Source organism: Gossypium hirsutum, chromosome A04 (genome assembly GCF_007990345.1).
Source record: "Gossypium hirsutum isolate 1008001.06 chromosome A04, Gossypium_hirsutum_v2.1, whole genome shotgun sequence".
Lineage (NCBI taxonomy): Eukaryota > Viridiplantae > Streptophyta > Magnoliopsida > Malvales > Malvaceae > Gossypium > Gossypium hirsutum.
Genome location: NC_053427.1, coordinates 42,676,895 through 42,688,685, shown reverse-complemented (window position 1 = coordinate 42,688,685; position 11,791 = coordinate 42,676,895). Strand labels below are relative to the sequence as shown.

Below are 11,791 nucleotides of genomic sequence, written 5' to 3'. Positions count from 1 at the left end.
GAGTTATTGTTACCCATATATTGGACTTGTTCCTCCTCGATGCAAGGGTTGAAGGGTTGATATTTTGTGCATGCTCCTCCTCCATCCGAATCGCACCTTATCACTGGATGTACCTGAGTAGAACCACACAAACCGTCAATCTTTTTATTTAAGAGTTCTACTTGGTTAGATAGCATAGTAACCACGTCGAGGTTGAAAACACCGACCGCTTTCGTCGGCTTTGTTCTCATAACTTGCCACTGATAGTTATTCAGTGACATCTCCTCAATAAATTCGTAAGCTACCTCAGGTGTCTTATTATTGATAGTTCCTCCAGTGGCTGCATCAATCATTTGCCCGAGTCGAAGGATTCAGGCCATTATGGAACGTTTGAACCTGTAGCCAAAGCGGTAACCCATGGTGAGGGTACCTTCTCAAAAGGTCCTTGTATCTCTCCCATGCATCGTAGAGTGTTTCTAAATCCATCTGTAGAAAAGAAGAGATATCATTACGTAATTTAGCCGTTTTAGCCAGCGAAAAGTATTTTAATAGAAACTTTTCGCTCATTTGTTCCCAAGTAGTAATTGACCCTCGTGGTAACGAGTTAAACCATTTTTTAGCCTTATTCCTTAACGAAAACGGAAACAACCGAAGACAAATGGCGTCATCAGAAATGCCATTAGTTTTAAAGGTATCGCAAAATTCTAGGAAATTTGCCAAGTGAGCATTGGGATCCTTGTCCTGTAAACCATCAAGCTGAACAAATTATTGTATTATTTGAATTGTGTTAGGTTATAGTTCAAAATTATTTGCATCAATAGCAAGTCTAACTATACTTGACTCAGTTCCTATCAAATTAGGTTTAGCATAATCATACATAGTGCGCGGAGTGGGATTTTTATTAACAGCAATTGTAGAAGGTAGCAGATTTTCTTGGTTTTCAGCCATCTCCTCAGTTGTGGTTTGAATATCGTCCTCTTGCTCGTTCTCTGTGTATCTTAAGCTTCACCTTATTTCTCTTTGGTTCCTGCGAACTGTGCGATCGATCTCACTGTCAAAAAGTAATAGTCCTGACGGGTTTCTTCTAGTCATAAACTATAAGAACCTGCCAGCAAAAAGGAAAAAGAAGAATTAGTAATCAAAATTAGAATAAAATTTAAATTGCAGTAAAAGTAAATGGCTAAAATAATAAAAATTGAGTGTTCCTAATATCTTAGTTCCCTAGCAACGGCGCCAAAAACTTGATACGTGATAGTCGTGATAGGTTTTAAATATTTGTAATGAATCGTTCTTGAAACTAACTATTATCACGATGAAGGCAAGTGTACCTATCGAGCAGTAGTATAGCTTTAGCAAGACCGAATTGTCGAACCCAAAGGAACTAAAAGTACTAGTAATGACTGTCTTTTTATTATCTAGCCTAAGAATAATGGGGTTTGTTTTAACTAACTAATTAACTAAACTAAGAATTCACAGGAAATAGAATTGGGGAATTACTTTTGGAAAAATGATTGAATTAAGACAATACCTAAGGAAAAATCCACCTAGACTTCACTTGTTATTTGACTCTGAATCGGACGATTTATTCGTTTGACTTGATCCGTAGAAATCTCTAAGTTATATTATTATCCCTCTCGAGACTAACAACGTCTAACCCTAGGTTGAATAATTCAAATCTTTCTAATTAACTCCCTAAGGTTGCATTAACTCGATCTATGGATCCCCTTGTTAGGTTTCACCCTAATCCGGCAAAATCTTGTCACCCTATCTCTAGGCGCACAATCAACTCCGCTTAATTATGACAATTGTACTCTTAGACAGGGTCTATTCCTCCTCTGAATAAGAGCTTAACTTGAATCAATACCCTGGAATATCAAGACAAGAATTAATAACACATAATTGAGAATAAGTCAAATATTTATCATACAATTCAGATAATAATAACTAGATCTGTCTTAGGTTTCATTCCCCTTAGGTATTTAGGGGTTTTAGTTCATAACTAAAAAGGTAAACATCTCAGAAGAATAATGAATACAAAACATAAAGAAAAACCCAAAACTCCTGAAGGGAAATTGAGGGGAGATCTTCAGTCTTGGTGATGAATCCAGTTTCTGAGATAGATCAATCAACTTTCCTTGAGCAGTTACCTGCTTCCTTCCCTGTGTGTCCCCCTTTTCTCCTCTTCTAGGGTGTATTTATAGGCTTTGGAATGCCTAAGAGCCCTCAAAATTGGCCTTTTCCGGATTGGACTAAACTTGGGCTCGACAGGGACACGCCCGTGTGGTACGCCCGTGTACGATTGCTTAAGGTCGTGGTCAAGGCTGTTAAATAGGCACGGGCGTGTGATTTACCTATGTAAATTGTGCTTTGACCTTGCCAAAGGGACACGGCTGTGTGGTCTGCCCGTGTAAGGAAGTCTAGGCTGTGTTGATTTCGTACGTTGGCCCATTTTCTCCGTTTTTGGCCCGTTTCTCATTCCTTTCACTCTCCTATGCTCACCTAAGTATAAAACATGAAATTAAGGAATGAGGAGCATCGAATTCACTAATTTTAAGGAAAAATCATCCATAAAATGTGCTAAGCATGGGATAGAAATATGTATGAATTACTGTTTATCACAAACCATAATCAATATGAGCCACCTCTCATGGCCATATACAATAGCTTGATATATGCCAATACATTTAGCCAAATCATAATAACAGATGTCATAGAAGTAGGTCCCTGCATTTGCCACTCACTTGATATTTCTAACATATGTATCAATACATCAAAGGTATTGGCTTGATAGTGTGATGCTGCTTTGACGATCTCTAACACTGAGCCGACCTAACAACACTAAAAGAAATTGAAAGAAGGGAGCAAGCTTTACGCTTAGTAAGTTCACATGAAAAATAATAAGCAATGTATTAACATGCTATTTTTCAATTCCTTTCTATTTATTCAAAGTCTAGTTAAGTTGTTTTCTTGAGGCATGGTCACTAAATTATTTATATCCGGAGCTACCAGACTCCAAATTGAGAATCACTAATTTTCCTAGAAACTAGACTCACATATCTTCTTACGATAAAATTTTTAGAATTTGTAGTCTAGCCAATAAGTATAGTTTGTTCTTTAAAGTTACCCATGTTTTGTTGTCTAACAATTCTGACCTCTCTTCACTACGAATTAATTATCTCATAGTATGGGACACGGATGATGCTCCCATCTATTTCCCTTAAAAATAGACACATTAAGAATTTTAAGAATATAATTTATAACCCATGATTATTTTTTAAAAATTTCTAGTGATTTTCCCAATTCGGAATAGGGGATTCCAAACTCATTCTGACTCTATCTCACAAGAATTCAAATATCTCATAATATGAAATTCTTTTCTTACACCGTTTCCTTTATATGAAAATAGACTCAATAAGATTTTATTTCATATCTTATTCAACTTCTAATTCAATTTCCACCATTTTTGGTGATTTTTCAAAGTCACACAACTGCTGCTGTCTAGAACTATTTTATTACTAAATTTCACTCTTTCATGTTTTCTTTGTAGTAACTTTCATTGTAACACTTACTCCATATCAATCTTACCAAATTTTGATCACATATCGAGCACATTGCTCATAATTTTACACACATGAACCTTCACTTATTCATCACATAGTCATGTTCATATCTATTTTCACTTAGTAAGTTTCCTGTTGAACTCATCGGAATAATAATAGATACCCGGTGGCTTGTACATATTACCACCCTGGTAGCCGAAGCTCTCTGGTACACATAGTAGCCCGCACTTTGTACTTCACACACCTGACCTAACCATCGGATATATGTAGTAGCCTGCACTTAGTACTACATACGTGATCGAAAATATTAGGTACACATAGTAGCCTACACTTAGTACTACACATGCGACCTAACAATCTGGTACACATAGCAGCCTGCACTTAGTACTACACACGTGACCTAAAACTGTCTTAAACACATAGTAGCCTGCACATAGTCCTACACATGTGTTCTCACAATGGATCATTCGTATATTTTCTATTTCAAAAGCCCAATCGAGAAATTCTTCACTTTTCAACATTTTACTAATTCATTCTTAGTCAATTTCAATTCGTAATTTACATCAAATGATCATTCTATAGGCAACTACATCTTATATAATAACAAAAGACAATAACACAAAAAAAGAATCGATATATTATTTACATACAAACTTAGCTTCCTTTTCACTCTTTCACAAGTTATCCAACTTAATAAAACATCATGTTATATCAAATTCTCAATATATTCAGCTATTATATAGCAAGCCATCAATAATTGAACCATCCAACATTTCATGTGCTACTAATCATATATCATTGTTCTTACAATTTTATATACCATTCTTTCATCACTTTTCAATATATTAAATCATGAAATTCATGCAATAATAATATAGAATTTTCAAATCAAACATAGCATTGCAATATTATTGACACACAAACTTACCTTGAATGCGAGCACGACTATTTATTCCGATTTAGTCCATAATCTCATTCATTTCCAATCTATGCCCGAATATCATTTTCTTTTATCTATAATGTAACACCCCTATCCCGTAACCGTCGCCAGAATAGGTAAGGGGCATTACCGGACTTGTAACTCATGTCAGAACAGTAAAATTTTGAACTTTTTCTTGAAATAAAGATCGTTCATTTAAATAAGTACTAAGCACAACCAGAGGTAAATTTTAAACTTCACTAAGTAAACATTCAAAAGATGCCATTTTCGCATGGCTTATATACATTAACCAAAAATATTCTTCCACCACTGGTCTATTTTTACATGCCATAAAATAATTCTAAACATAACAGTAACAAGCGGTGGATAGTGATAGTGTGACTAGTTGCTGACGATCCTCGAGCCTGTAGCTTCGTAATGAGATCTATAAAATAGAGGAAACAGAGTAAACGGAGTAAGCATTGCAATGCTTAGTAAGTTTTAAGCAGTGTCAATAGATAACAATCAAATTATAACATAGTTGTTCGTATATTTTATTTCACTCTTCCTTCGGGCATACCATCCCTTTACCGAATATGCACATCTCATCATATACAATAGGCAGATAAACTTTCACATAAAAGTGAGCTCATGTGACATAAATATATTGTATGATTTCACATAACCTCTCACACTGATCCGATGTCACATAATCATAGGAATAGTCTCATAGATTGCTCTCGTATGCATCACATAACTACCTTATGATTTAGTTCAAATCAAGCTCACATATAAACTTGGAGTACATACCTGTTTAACCTTTCGCATTGAATATATTTATAAGCAATTCTTATTACGAAGTCTTATAGCTTTAACCTCTACTCGGATTATCGGCGAGACCTTTAGCTCAGACGAAATCTCCACACGAAGTTATCGGGTCTTACCCGGACAAAATCTCCACACATAGTCATCGGGTCTTACCCGGAATATATTTCCAAGTTTCATGTACATTTAATCACATGTCACAACATTCACATCGACTGTCATATTTGTAATTCATTTGCCTCATCAAATATCTAATAATACACACCTTTCACATTGGTCGTTCGGCCACAATATACGCACATCGCCTACATATTTCACACTAGCCATTCGGCTTTACCACATATACATATCTCATATATATATTTCACATTGACCATTCGGCTTTACCACATATGCATATCTCATACATATTTCACATTAGCCATTCGACTTTGCCACATATACATATCTCATACATATTTCACATTAGCCATTCGGCTTTACCACATATATGCATGTTCATATTCACCACATTGGCCATTCGGCCTTATCACACATATGCATGCTCACATTCATCACATTGGCCATTCGGCCTTATCACATATATGCATGTTCACATTCATCACATTGGCCATTCGGCCTTATCTCATATATACACATTCACATTCATCACATAAAATCCTAAATCAAAATATAAATTTTCATGTATTCACATCACAATTATCCAAATATACTTCACATACCACATATACTATCATGTATACACTTTGTCTTGGCCGAATCTACATCAATCATTTTCCAATGAATAATTCAATTTCACGCCATACTATCATTTCATATTCGAATACTCATAAACTTACAATTTCACAAATTTTAATATCAAAGATCCGTCTAACACTCATATATCGTTTTACAATATCACGATTTAGAATTCACATATGGGTTTAATCAATAGCTTATGAGCAACTAAAACAAGTTTTATCCATGTTTACAACAAAATCACATATTCACTACGAGCTGTTTTCCTGAGCAATAGTCACTAAATTATTTATAACTGGAGCTAAAAAACTCCAAATCACTTGCCGTTAATTTTCCCTGAATATAGACTCGTATATCCTCCATCCATAAAATTTCCAGAATTTTAGGTTTGGCCAATCAATACCAGATTTTTCTTAAAATTTCCCCTGTTTCACTGTTTGACTAATCTGACCACTCTTCACTACGAATGAAATATTTCATTGTACAGAATTCATAATGTGTTCTATTTGATTTAATTTGAAACTAGACTCATTAAGGAGTCTAATCATATAAATCTTATCTTATAACCATTTTTGTACAAATTATAATGATTTTCCAAAAACAGAACAGGGGATTTCAGAGTCATTCTGACACTGTCCACACAACTTTAAATATCTCTTTATAGGAAATTTCTTTGCTTCCACGGTCTCTTTTATAAGAAACTAGACTAACTCAGATTTGATTACATATTTTATTCAGCCTATAATTCCACACCAACAATTTATAGTGATTTCTAAAATCACGTTACTGCTGCTGTCCAAAGCAAATTATTACAATTTGCTCTTAAATTTCCAAGTCCAAACACTTATGAACTTACCATTTGAGTTTAAGACATATCATGGCCACATCATATCTTATTAAATCAACTCATTATGTCCTATTATGATTGAATTTACTCAACGTTTAATCACTTAAAACTTACCTCGGAAGTGGTCGACGATTAGATGTCCACGGCTATTCGTTTACTTTCTCTTTTCCCCTATCCGACTTTGATCCTCTTTGCTCTTAAGCTTAAGTAAAACAATAGATTGCTTAAGTACTTAACTAATATTATTCACTTAACAATCACATTTGGCAATCACATATCATTTAATCTTTGATTAACCAATTTAACACATACCAAAATCCAATCATACATCTAACCTTTATCTCAATACCAAACCGAGTTATAAGATCATACATTATACTAAGCATATCATTAAACATACCTATTCAATTTAGCTAATTTCATAGCCGATTAATCACCTTACCCCACATTACTCAATGCCGAATATTAACCCAACATCACAAGCATAATCACCATGAAACTTACCTTAATACACATTTTATCCCATTGCCGAATACATATATATATATATCATCAAACAAATATTTATTCACATAACAACAATTCAAGCAGATCAAAGCATAGTCGAATGTATCATTCTTCTTAAATTCAAAAATAAATACATGGGCTAACTTCAAAATCTATCTAACAACTCAACTTTATAAACACATATTCGGCTAGGAAGAAAGATTGATAATTTAACAGCCTTAGCTTAACATATAATTTGTTGTGACACATCTTTAAGCATTCTTCTATTCCATCAACTCAAAACACATTCATCACTCTCAATAACTAAACTCATATTCGGCAATGGCCTCCAATATAGTGACCGATTCTTCTCAACTAGCACCTAGTGTACACACATGATCATTTGTTTGATTCAAGCACCTATCCACCAAAAATTCATCCAAATTAACAAGAACAACAACCACATTCTTTGTTATCTACCATGACCGAAACCCATATTCATTCACCAAATATCAAAAATTTATCATCAATTTGACATATAAGGACATGACCAAATGTTTCTTGCAACACAAACTCAAAAATTAACACCTGGGTCATGTTATGAGCACTAAACAAACTCAACTTCACCAAATTTCCAAAAGAATCACATGATATCATACCTTAATTCCCCACACAAGATGGCCGAATGCCTTAGGTGTGCTTTCTTCCATTTCTTGGTTAGTTTCGGCTTGAGAGAGGTAGGAGAAGAAGATGAACATTTTTTTTCTTTTCTTTTGTTTTCTTCCTTCAATTCACGGCAATGGAGGGGGGCATGGATGAGACAACTTTGTTTTCATCACCCTCTCTTTTCATTACTTTATTACTAACCTCTTATTTTATTCTTTCTAACATAACACACTAACACAACATGTTTCCAACATGTTTCACCCCATAGCATGGCCGGCCACTAGCTCTAATTTTGGGTAATTTGACATGCAAACCCATCATTTTCATAACATGCATTAATAGGCCACTTTACATTTGTCTAGCACATTTCTAAATTTTCTCACATAAGCCCTATTTAATAAAATTCACTTACAATTAACAAAATTCAAACATGAAATTTTTACACATGCATATATACATATAATAAGCATCAACTATGACTGTTAATTATTTTTATGTCTCGATTTTGTGGTCCCGAAACCACTTTTCGACTTGGGTCAAATTAGGGGTGTCACAACTCTTCCCCCTTTTAGGGATTTTCGTCCCCGAAAATTTCTACCGATGCATATTTTAGAATAACGTCCTCTTATTGAATTATATTCATATAAACATTAGCTCATCGATAGCAATTGTAATTCATTATTGATTTCGCATCGATCTATAAATCATTTTCTTATCTTAAACAAATACATAAACATTTCTACAAGTATGCACATATATCTCATTTTCTTGATTTCATAAGCAATAATCACTTAATTTAATTCACAAATGCATTTCAAACACATATTAAGCACATATTAACATGTATAATTCACATCATCACCACATTTTCATTCATGTATAAGCTGTAACCTGACCGAAAGTACACATATACTCAAACATCCCAATAAATATCCTTTATAACTCCATCATATCTCACTATTCAACTTAACCTATTTCCAACAGAAATCAACTTCCATATACCTGAACATTGAATTCATTAGCACATTCAATCACCGTTAACGATACCCATATACAATCGATTTGGCATAAAGCCTCATATAGTATACCGGCATGGGATTTATTTTAGCACATAACCCATATATCCAAAATTATCAGCATTCGTCAAAAATTCTTACAGACTTTCAAATGTCGAACTTAATCGAAATAATTCTTGAATATGATTAACAAAAAAATAGGGTCATTTAGCAATAGCACATATGACTTCATATACCAAGCATTCCGTAGACTAAATCCGTAACACATTTATAACATGAATTCATTTCTTAACAACATATCCACCATCTTTTTACGTATTCACTTATTTAGTATACATAACATAATATAATATGAACTCACAAATTTTTACTTTCATTTGATTTTCACATACCTTCCGTACATACCTGTATCACTTATTCTGATCTTACTTTATTTACCATCTTAAATATACCCGTTGAATCATTCGAAATCATTACGGATACTCATTAAGCACGTATAGCTCTTACAATGCCATATCCTAGATATGGTCTTACATATTCTCACATATCGAGCCGATGCCATGTCCCAGACATGGTCTTACACACTATCTCAAATCAATGCCTTCGTCCCAGACGAGGTCTTACATGAATTCCACTTCACACACTTAGTGCCCACTGACCGATCTCGCACTCATAGTGCTCGGTTAAAGGAATTCGCACACACACGGTGCCTCTAATCATTCACACACATAGTACTCTTATTCATTCGTTATTACACATTGAAATGACTTAACCAAGTCTATAAACATCATGTATGTACACTTTTAAACATATCATCTCATTTAAGTTTGAATTCGTATAGTAATGAACACTTAAACTTTGCTTAAATTACCGGCACGAAGCCTACTAGGCACGAAGGCCCGAATACAAGTTACCAACATGATTGCTCTTCGGGACCTAGCCCGGATATAACACCAGCACGAATGCTCTTCGGAACTTAGCCCGGATACATCACTAGCACGAATGATCTTCGGGACTTAGTCTGGATACATCACTAGCACAAATGCTCTTCGGGACTTAGTCCGGATACATCACTAGCACGAATGCTCTTCGGGACTTAGTCCGGATACATCACTAGCACGAATGCTCTTCGGGACTTAGCCCGGATACATCACTAGCACGAATGCTCTTTGGGACTTAGTCCGGATACATCATAGCACGAATGCTCTTCGGACTTAGTTCGGATACATCACTAGCACGAATGCTCTTCGAGACTTAGTCTGGATACATCACTAGCACGAATGCTCTTCGAGACTTAGTCCGGATACATCACTAGCACGAATGCTCTTCGGGACTTAGCCCGGATATATCACTCTCAATTCTCATGTACATATAAACATATGGCAATACACATTAGTATATCATTTACATTACTTGAATACAAACACAACATGCTTATCGACCATTCAACTTCCAGTTCCATAGCCACATACAAAATCACATTTATAGTCATAACACTCTTTCAAAATTGCATCACTTATACCCTTATAATTCAATCCAAATCGAAATTCAAATACGAGTACATGATACGTACCTGATCAACTTAATAATTTAGGCAAATCTAAGTGAAGTTATATCGCAAATTCTCATAGTCAGAAGCTTGCTACAGCTCGATCAGGATCAAGATTCATTACAATACATCAAACACATTTTAATAGTCAAAATCATCACACTATCATTTTATCACTTTATGCATGTATAATAGACTCACGCGTGCTACTTAGTCCTAGAACGACTAAACGTAGCTTTGATACCAATAAAATGTAACACCCCTATCCTAACGTCGCCAGAAAGTAAGGGCTACCGGATTGTAACTCATGTAGAAAGTAAAATGAACTTTTCTTGAAATAAAGATCGTTCATTTAAATAGTATAAGCACAACCAAGGTAAATTTAAACTTCACTAAGTAACATCAAAGATGCATTTCGCATGTTATATACTTAACCAAAATATTCTTCCGCCACTAGTCTATTCTATACATCCATAAAATAATTCTAACATAACAGTAACAAGCGTGGATAGTGGTAGTGTGACTAGTTGCTGACGATCCCGAGCCTGTAGCTTCGCAATGAGATCTATAAAACAGAGGAAACAGAGTAAACGGAGTAAGCATTACAATGCTTAGTAAGTTTTAAGCAGTGTCAACAGATAACAATCAAATTATAACATAGTTGTTCGTATATTTATTCACTCTTCCTTCGGGCATACCATCCTTTACGAATATGCACATCTCATCAATAAATAGGCAGATAAACTTTCACATAAAAGTGAGCTCATGTGACATAAATATATTGTATGATTACATAACCTCACACGATCCGATGTCACATAATCATAGGAATAGTCCAAGATGCCTCGATGCATCACATACTACCTTATGATTAGTTCAAATCAAGCTACATATAAACTGAGTGTCATACCTTGTTGTAACCGATTTGTTGAATATATTTATAACAATTTCTATTACGAAGTTTATATTAGACATTGTATGATAGCCTGTTTGAAACTCACTAACTGAAGTTACGGTTATGAAAAATATCGAAGTAGATGACCTGGTACTCGGGAAACTCTTCAACATAGTACCACGAGGTCTTACGGAACTCTCGAATGTACGTAACAATATATCCAAATTAGATTTATTGTGTTACACAAGTCACTGGCTGTCATGATTTCATTCCTGTTGCCATATCTAAATATCATACATAAATATACCTTT

General features: G+C 34.7%; 1 non-coding gene across 1 annotated transcript; it reads left to right on the top strand.

The window, feature by feature from the left end:
• The first annotated feature begins 391 nt into the window (after window positions 1-391).
• Window positions 392-498, top strand: LOC121228489 (small nucleolar RNA R71). The gene has a single exon (XR_005926065.1). It is a non-coding gene; the product is annotated as a small nucleolar RNA R71 (small nucleolar RNA).
• The last annotated feature ends 11,293 nt before the right edge of the window (window positions 499-11,791 follow it).